Genomic DNA, 10,314 nt, shown 5'->3' on the forward strand with positions numbered 1-10,314 from the left:
CGAATGGGGCTGGAAAGGGTTGCGGGTTCGAATGGGGAAATGTAGCATGGCGCCGGGTTGTGGGTTCGAATGAGGAGAGGGTGGGAAATGGAGCACCAGGTTGTGGGTTCGAATGAGGAGTGAGAGGGTGGGAAATGTAGCGCAGCTGCAGGTTTGAATGGGAAATGTAGCGCGGCGCCAGGTTGTGGGTTCGAATGGGGCTGGAAAGGGTGCAGGTTCGAACGGGGAGAGGTTGGAAAACGTAGTGCGGCGCCGGGTGGCGGGTTCGAGTGGGATATGAGAAGGTGAATGGGGTGTGAGAGGTTGGGAAACGTAGCGCCAGGTTGTGGGTTCGAATGGGGTGAGTTGGGAAACGTAGCGCAGCGCCAGGTTGCGGGTTCGAATGAGAGGGTGGGAAATGTAGTACGGTGCCAGGTTGCGGGTTCGAATGGGGAGTGAGAGGGTGGGAAACGTAGCGCAGCTGCAGGTTCGAACGGGGCTGGAAAGGGTTGTGGGTTCGAATGGGGAGAGGTTGGGAAATGTAGCGCGGCGCCGGGTTGTGGGTTTGAATGTAATGTGAGGGTGGGAATTGTAGCGCCGGGTGGCGGGTTCGAATGTAATGTGAGAGGGTGGGAAACGTAGCGCCTGGTTGTGGGTTCGAACGGGGCTGGAAAGGGTTGTGGGTTCGAATGGGGAGAGGTTGGGAAATGTAGCGCGGCGCCGGGTTCGAATGGGGCTGGAAAGGGTTGCGGGTTCGAATGGGGAGTGAGAGGTTGGGAAACGTAGCACAGTGGCAGGTTGCGGGTTCGAATGTGGGAGATGGGAAACATAGCGCGGCTGCAGATTCGAATGGGGCTGGAAAGGGTTGCGGGTTCGAATGGGAAGTGAGAGGTTGGGAAACATAGCGCAGCGTCGGGTTGCGGGTTCAAATGGGGCTGGAAAGGGTTGCGGGTTCGAATGAGCAGAGGATGGGAAAACGTAGCATGGCGCTGGGTTGCGGGTTCGAATGAGAGGGTGGGAAATGTAGCGCAGCACCTGGTCTGGGTTGTATATAAGTGTATAGGGGGAATGGGGAGGGAGGGAGGGAGGGGATGAGGAGATGAATTGGGGTGGAACTCGAATTCAGGGTTGAACCCGAACTTGGGGATCCGAACTTGAACTCCCATCCGAATTGGGACTGGAACTCGAACTTGGGTCTTGAACCAGAATTGAGTTCGCACTCGAACTTGGAACTTGGACTTGGGAGCTGAACTTGAGTTCGAACTCGGGGCTGAACTCAAACTCAGACTGACTTTGGGGCTGAATTTGAACTCGAACTCAGGACCGAAAGGGAGCCGGGATTTGGGGTTCAATACAGTTCTGTTTTGGCCCCGCGTTGGAGTTCAGGTCCCAGTTCAGACCTGAACTCGAACCCGAACTCGGGGTTGAATCCGGATTGAGTTACGAAACAGAACTCTGATCTGAACTCAGACTTGGGGTTGAAACTGAATTTGAGACCGAATTGGATCTCAACTCAAGTTCGGGGTTGGGGCCAGGCTTGAACCCAGGGCCGGAGCAGAACTTGGAACTGAATTGGGACTAAACTCGAACTTGGATCTGAACTGAAACTTGGGGTTGAAACTGAATTTGAGACCGAATTGGATCTGAACTCAAGTTCGGGGTTGGGGCCAGGCTTGAACCCGGGGCCAGATTAGAACTGAATTGGGACTGAACTCAAACTCAGATCTGAACTCAATCTGAAACTGAATTTGAGACCGAACTTGGATCTGAACTCAAATCCGGGGTTGGGGCCAGACTTGAACCCGGAGCAGAACTTGGAACTGAATTCGGGCTGAACTTGAACTCAGATCTGAACTCAATCTTGGGGTTGAAACTGAATTGAGGACCGAACTTGGATCTGAACTCAAGTTCGGGGTCAGGGCCAGACTTGAACCCGGGGCCGGAGCAGAACTCGGAACTGAATTGGGACTGAACTTGAACTCAGATCTGAACTCAATCTGAACCTGAATTTGAGACCGAACTTGGTTCTGAACTCAAGTTCGGGGTTGGGGCAGACTTGAACCCAGGGCCGGAGCAGAACTTGGGACTGAATTGGGACTGAACTCAAACTCAGATCTGAATTCAAACTTAATTTGAGACCGAACTTGGATCTGAACTCCAGTTCAGGGGGGCCAGCTTGATCCCGGGACCGAAGCTGAACTGAGACTTGAACTTGGGGTTGAACCTGAATTTGGATCCGAACTCAGGTCTGAACTGGAACTTGAACCAGAACTGAACTCAGTTCAACCTGGGGTTGAACCCAAATTCGGGACCTGATTCGAACTCAAACTCTGATCTGAACTTTGGGCTGAACTCGAACTCGGCTCTGAACTGAATTCAGGGGATGAGGGGAGAAGGGGCGGCACCGTTGGGGGCGGAGTTGAACCCGGGGCCGGAGAACTGAATTGGGAGATGAATTGGGTCCGAATTGGATGAATTGGGTCCGAATTGGGACTCGAATTCGGACCTGAACTCTAACTTGGGGCCAAAAACGAACTCGCACCTGAACTTAACCTCGCATCCAGACTTGAACCCGGAGCTGAGCGAAACTCGAATCCAAACTCAAGTCTGAACTGGAACTTGAACCAGAACTGAACTCAGTTCAACCTGGGGTTGAACCCAAATTCGGGACCTGATTCGAACTCTGATCTGAACACCGAACTCAAACTGAAAGCCCAAATTGGGCTTGAACCCGAACTCCAACTCAGGGCCCAAACTTGAACTTGGGGCCGAACTAGAATTCAGACCTGAACTCGGGGCCAAATTGAAACCCAAACCCAAACTGGCAGCTGAACTCGAACTCTGAACTTGAACTCAGGGTCTGAACTCGAACTCGGGGCTGGAATTGGGGCCGGATACGACCTCGAACCTGAACTTTGAACTCGAACTCTGAACTTGGGGCCGAATTTGAACTCAGACCTGAACTGGGATCTGAACTCTGAGCCAAATTGAAACCCAAACCCAAACTGGCAGCTGAACTCTGAACTTGAACTCAGGGCCTGAACTCGAACTCGGGGCTGGAATTGGGGCCGGATACGACCTCGAACTTGAACTCGAATTCTGAACTCGGGGGCCGAACTGGGACCTGAACTCTGCTCCGAATTCGAACCCGGAACTCGGGGCCGAACTAGAATTCAGACTTTGAATTCAGAATTGGAACCCAGACCTGAACTCGGGGCCAAATTCAAACCCAAACTGGTAGCTGAACCCAAACTTGAACTCTGAACTTGAACTCAGGGCCTGAACTCGAACTTCGGGCTGGAATTGGGGCCGGGTACAACCTCAAACTTGAACTTTGAACTCTGAACTTGGGGCCGAACTGGGACCTGAAATTGGGTCCGGATTCGAACTTGGGGCCGCACTAGAATTCAAACCGAAACCCAAACTGGCAGCTGAACTCGAACTCTGAACTTGAACTCAGGGCCTGAACTCGAACCCGGGGCAGAAATTGGGGTCGGAAACGACCTCGAACTTTAACTCCAAACTCAAACTCTGAACTCGGGGCCGAACTGGGACCTGAACTCAGGGCTGAACTAGAATTCTGACCTGAACCCTGGTCCGAATTTGGGGCCTGAACCCAAACTCGAACCCTGAACTTGAACTTTGAACTCTGGGCCGAGTTGGGACCTGAACTCGTGGCCGAACTAGAATGCAGACCTGAACTCGGGGCCAAATTTGAACCCAAACCCAAACTGGCAGCTGAACCCAAACTCGAACTCTGAACTTGAACTGGAACTTTGAACTCTGAACTCGGGTCCCTCCGGGCAGCTTGGCCCCGCCCCACTTCCTGTCCTGGGGAGCAGGAAGGGGCGGAGCTTCCTTGGCCCCGCTTCCTGTCAAGGTGGAAGTCATGCATGGACTACAAATCCCATCATGACTCGTCCCAAAGCCCCAGTGGCTCATGGGAATTGTAGTACCAACATCCAGTGGCTCATGGGAATTGTAGTACCAACATGCACTGGATCATGGGAGTTGGAGTCACCAAACCAATCACCCCTGTTAGCTAAGGATCATGGGAGTCGGAGTCCCAAAGCCCCACTGGCTCATGGGAATTGTAGTACCAACACCCACTGCATCATGGAAGTTGGAGTCCCAAAGCCCAGTGGCTCATGGGAATTGTAGTACAAACACCCACTGGGTCATGGGAATTGTAGTACCAACACCCACTGCATCATGGAAGTTGGAGTCCCAAAGCCCAGTGGCTCATGGGAATTGTAGTACCAACACCCACTGCATCATGGAAGTTGGAGTCCCAAAGCCCAGTGGCTCATGGGAATTGTAGTACAAACACCCACTGGGTCATGGGAGTCGGAGTCCCAAAGCCCCACTGGCTCATGGGAATTGTAGTACCAACTTCCACTGGATCATGGGATTTGTAGTCTCAAAACCAACAAGCCCTGTTAGCAAAGGATCATGGGAGTTGGAGTCCCAAAGCCCCACTGGCTCATGGGAATTGTAGTACCAACATCCAGTCCCAAAGCCCAGTGGCTCATGGGAATTGTAGCACCAACGTCCACTGCATCATGGGAGTCGGAGTCCCAAAACCAACAAGCCCTGTTAGCAAAGGATCATGGGAGTTGGGGTCCGAAAACTAACTGCTCCCGTTTGCTAAGGCTCATGGGAGTTGGAGTCGCAAAGCCCCACTGCCTCATGGGAATTGTAGTCCAAAAATCCACTGGGCATGTTAGCTAAGGCTCATGGGATTTGTAGTCCCAAAACCAATCAGCCCTGTTAGCAAAGGATCATGGGAGCCGGAGTCCCGAAACCCCACTGGCTCATGGGATTTGTAGTCCCAAAACCAATCAGCCCTGTTAGCTAAGGCTCATGGGAGTCGGAGTCCCGAAACCCCACTGGCTCATGGGATTTGTAGTCCCAAAACCAATCAGCCCTGTTAGCTAAGGCTCATGGGAGTCGGAGTCCCGAAACCCCATTGGCTCATGGGATTTGTAGTCCCAAAACATCCGGATAATTAAGATAATAATTTTGGGAAAAATGAGAATAAACCAAATTCCAGGGCGTATTATTATTATTATTATTATTATTATTATTATTATTACTACACCCTTTTATTCCATTTATTCGGCTTTTCCGGGACTCCGATCTCTTGCTTCGAAAGGGAGAAAATAAGGAATGAGAAAATAGTAATTGAAATAAAAATAGAAATAATATAATTGCCGCCCCGAGTGCGAATTTTCTGTTCCGACCCTGTCAAAGAATAAAAGAATTAAATGATTAAAATAAAATTGCCGCCCCAAGTGCAAATTTTGGGTTCTTCCCCCGAAAAATAATGAAAACAAGAAAACCATAAAAATAAGAAAATGATTAAAAGAATAAAATCGCTGCCCCGAGTTCGAATTTTGGGTTCTTCCCCCCAAAAATAATTAAAATAAGAAAAGAATTAAAAATAAGAAAAGGATTAAAAGAATAAAATTGCTGCCCCGAGTTCGAATTTTGGGTTCTTCCCCCCCAAAATAATTAAAATAAGAAAACAATAAAAATAAGAAAATGATTAAAAGAATAAAATCGCTGCCCCGAGTTTGAATTTTGGGTTCTTCCCCCAAAAAATAATTAAAATAAGAAAAGAATTAAAAATAAGAAAAGGATTAAAAGAATAAAATCGCTGCCCCGAGTTCGAATTTTGGGTTCTTCCCCCAAAAAATAATTAAAAGAAGAAAAGAATTAAAAATAAGAAAAGGATTAAAAGAATAAAATCGCTGCCCCGAGTTCGAATTTTGGGTTCTTCCCCCCAAAAATAATTAAAATAAGAAAAGAATTAAAAATAAGAAAAGGATTAAAAGAATAAAATCGCTGCCCCGAGTTCGAATTTTGGGTTCTTCCCCCCAAAAATAATTAAAACAAGAAAAGAATTAAGAATAAGAAAATGATTAAAAGAATAAAATCGCTGCCCCAAGTGCGAATTTTCTGTTCCGACCCTGAAAAAGGAAATAATAAAATGATTGAAATGGTAAAATGATTAAAATAAAATTGCCGCCCCGAGTGCGAATTTTCGGTTCTTCCCCCCGAAATTTAATTAAAATAATTAATAATAAAATCGGTGCCCTGAGTGCCAATTTTCTGTTCTTCCCCTGAAAAATAATTAAAATAATAAAACGATGAAAATAGTATAATGATTAAAATAAAACCGCCGCCCCGAGTTCGAATTTTGGGTTCTTCCCCCGAAAAATAATTAAAATAAGAAAACAATTAAAATAAGAAAATGATTAAAATAAAATTGCCGCCCCAAGTTCAAATTTCCGGTTCTTCCCCCGAAAAATAATTAAAATAAGAAAAGAATAAAAAGAAGAAAATCGCCGCCCCGAGTGCGAATTTTTGGTTCTTCCTCCGAAAAAATAATTAAAATAATAAATAATAAAATCGGTGCCCTGGGTCCGAATTTTTGGTTCTTCCCCCGGGAAATAATTAAAATAATTAAAATAATTAAAAGAAGAAAATCACCGCCCCGAGTGCGAATTTCCGGTTCTTCCCCCAGAAAATAATTAAAATAATAAAACAAGAAAAATAATAATAAAACCAGTGCCCCGATTTTCTTAAGGATAAGATAATAAAACGATGAAAAGAATAAACTGATTAGAATAAAAGCGCCGCCCCGAATGCGAATCTTCTCTTTTGACCCCGAAAAAGAAGAAAACTGTAAATAGAATAAAAATAAAAATAAGGAATAAAACGGGGCGAATTTTGCGGGGGTTTCGGGGAAAGAAATTGCCGCGAAAATCGGATTTAATTCAGAATATTTACTGGGCGGGTGGGAGGGGAAAATCCATATTTTTGAGGCCAGAGCTGTTTTTTTCTACTGCCTGAGGGATATTTTTCTGGAAATCCTCCTGAGTTTGGGTCTTAATTTATACTTTTGTAGCAACACACTATTTTTATAAGAAGATTAATGCCACGTCGTCGCGAAGGGAGGGAGGGGGGGGGGAAAGGCAGAAAAAAAGCAGAATATTGTACTGTATTTAAACCATGAAACAATGGGGAAATGTTATCTACTGTCACGCTTGCTGTGTGTGAATAAACCGAGACTCGAACCCGTCTCCTGTGTGTCATTTCGTCTCCTTTATTGCTGTTATTATTATTAATAATAATATATATATATAATCATATTATATATATATATATATATATATATATATATATATATAATATATATATATTCTATATATATTCTATATATATATTATATATATTCTATATATATATAATATATATTCTTGTTGTTATATTATATATATATATATATAATATAATATAATATATATATATAATCATATAATCATTCTTATATTATATATAATTATGTATATATGTATATGTATATATATAATTATATGTATGTGTATATATATATATATAATATTAATATATATACAATTATTTATTATTATTAATATATGTATATAATTATATATGTACATATATATAATTATATATATATTAATAATAATATGATTATATATATATATAATTATATGTATGTGTATACATACTCTGACAATATATAATATTAATATATATATAATTATATATTATTAATATATATATATATATAATTATATATTATTAATATATATATATATATATAATTATATATATACATATATATATATAATTATATATTATTAATATATATATATAATTATATATATACATATATATATAATTATATATAAATAATATAATTTTATATATATATAATTATATGTATGTGTATATATATATATATATAATATTAATATATATATAATTATAATATATATATATATATATATACACACACACACACACACATATGTGTGTGTGTGTGTGTAATATATCATTAATATATATATATTAATAATATTCCCTTGGAGGGCATATTATTATTATTATTATTATTATTATTATTATTATTCCCTCGGAGGGCCTTCAAATACAAACACCCGAGGACAAAATGGATGTTTTCTCGCCCTTTAATTGGGATTTTTCAACATGATTTTTAACGTTTGGTTCGAAATAAAAATAATTCAAAATAATATTTTTTATTTAAATAAATCAAATTTATCTGGCGTTATACATACCAGAGAGATAGATAGCTCTATAGATAGATAGAGACATAAGAAACCTACCTATATATTAAATAGATAGATACGTCGATAGATGATAGAGATAGATAATCAATAGATACATAAGAAATTTATAGATACCTACCTATCAACATATATACCAGATAGATATATACATAGATAGATAGATAATAAATATATACATACATATATACGACATAGATAGATATGAAATATATACATACATATATACGACATAGATATGTCGATAGATAGATATGAAATATATACATACATATATACGACATAGATATGTCGATAGATAGATATTAAATATATACATACATATATACTATATAGATAGATATGTCGATAGATATGAAATATATACATACATATATACGACATAGATATGTCGATAGATAGATATTAAATATATACATACATATATACTATATAGATAGATATGTCGATAGATATGAAATATATACATACATATATACGACATAGATATGTCGATAGATAGATATTAAATATATACATACATATATACTATATAGATAGATATGTCGATAGATATTAAATATATACATACATATATACGACATAGATATGTCGATAGATAGATATTAAATATATACATACATATATACTATATAGATAGATATGTCGATAGATATGAAATATATACATACATATATACAACATAGATATGTCGATAGATAGATATGAAATATATACATACATATATACGACATAGATATGTCGATAGATATGAAATATATACATACATATATACGACATAGATATGTCGATAGATAGATATTAAATATATACATACATATATACTATATAGATAGATATGTCGATAGATATGAAATATATACATACATATATACGACATAGATATGTCGATAGATAGATATTAAATATATACATACATATATACTATATAGATAGATATGTCGATAGATATTAAATATATACATACATATATACGACATAGATATGTCGATAGATAGATATTAAATATATACATACATATATACTATATAGATAGATATGTCGATAGATATTAAATATATACATACATATATACGACATAGATATGTCGATAGATAGATATTAAATATATACATACATATATACTATATAGATAGATATGTCGATAGATATTAAATATATACATACATATATACGACATAGATATGTCGATAGATATTAAATATATACATACATATATACGACATAGATATGTCGATAGATATTAAATATATACATACATATATACGACATAGATATGTCGATAGATAGATATTAAATATATACATACATATATACGACATAGATAGATGGATAGATAGACAAGAAATATATACATATATACCACGTAGATAGATATATAGATACATAAGAAATACATAGATACATAAGTACATACATATATACCAGATAGATACGTTGATAGATAGATAGATAGATAGATAGATAAGAAATATATACATATATACTACATAGATATGTTGATAGATACATAAGAAATGTATAGATACATACCTACCTACATAAGAAATGTATAGATACATACCTACCTACATAAGAAATGTATAGATACATACCTACCTACATACATAAGAAATGTATAGATACATACCTACCTACATAAGAAATGTATAGATACATACCTACCTACATACATAAGAAATGTATAGATACATACCTACCTACATAAGAAATGTATAGATACATACCTACCTACATACATATACACCAGATGGATACGTAGATAGATAGATAGATAGATAGATAGATAAGAAATCTATAGATACCTACCTGCCTGCCTACATATATACCAGATAGATACGATGATAGATAGATAGATAAGAAATATATACATATATACTAGATAGATAGATAGATAGATGATAGATAGATAGATAGATAGATAGATAGATAGATAGATAGATGATAGATAAGAAATATATACATATATACTACATAGATAGATGATAGATGATAGATAGATAGATAGATAGATGATAGATAAGAAATATATACATATATACTACATAGATAGATAGATAGATAGATGATAGATAGATAGATAGATAGATAGATAGATAGATAGATAGATAGATAGATAGATAGATGATAGATAAGAAATATATACATATATACTAGATAGATAGATAGATAGATAGATAGATAGATAGATAGATAGATAGATAGATAGATGATA

General features: G+C 38.4%; 1 long non-coding RNA gene across 5 annotated transcripts; it reads right to left on the reverse strand.

The window, feature by feature from the left end:
• Positions 1–2,235: 2,235 nt before the first annotated feature.
• Positions 2,236–3,893, reverse strand: LOC309523840. 5 transcript variants are annotated; one of them, XR_014215660.1, is made up of 6 exons: positions 3,646–3,893; positions 3,405–3,564; positions 3,185–3,220; positions 3,085–3,103; positions 2,674–2,912; positions 2,236–2,337 (listed from the first exon to the last, which is right to left on the reverse strand). It is a non-coding gene; the product is annotated as an uncharacterized lncRNA (long non-coding RNA). The 5 variants fall into 5 exon arrangements; XR_014215656.1 differs by lacking the exon at positions 3,085–3,103 and having other exon boundaries at positions 2,674–2,937; positions 3,405–3,534; XR_014215657.1 differs by lacking the exon at positions 3,085–3,103 and having other exon boundaries at positions 2,674–2,937; positions 3,185–3,299; positions 3,510–3,564.
• Between the last annotated feature and the right edge of the window lie 6,421 nt (positions 3,894–10,314).

This window comes from Podarcis vaucheri (genome assembly GCF_965113315.1).
Source record: "Podarcis vaucheri genome assembly, chromosome: Z".
NCBI classification, from domain to species: domain Eukaryota; kingdom Metazoa; phylum Chordata; class Lepidosauria; order Squamata; family Lacertidae; genus Podarcis; species Podarcis vaucheri.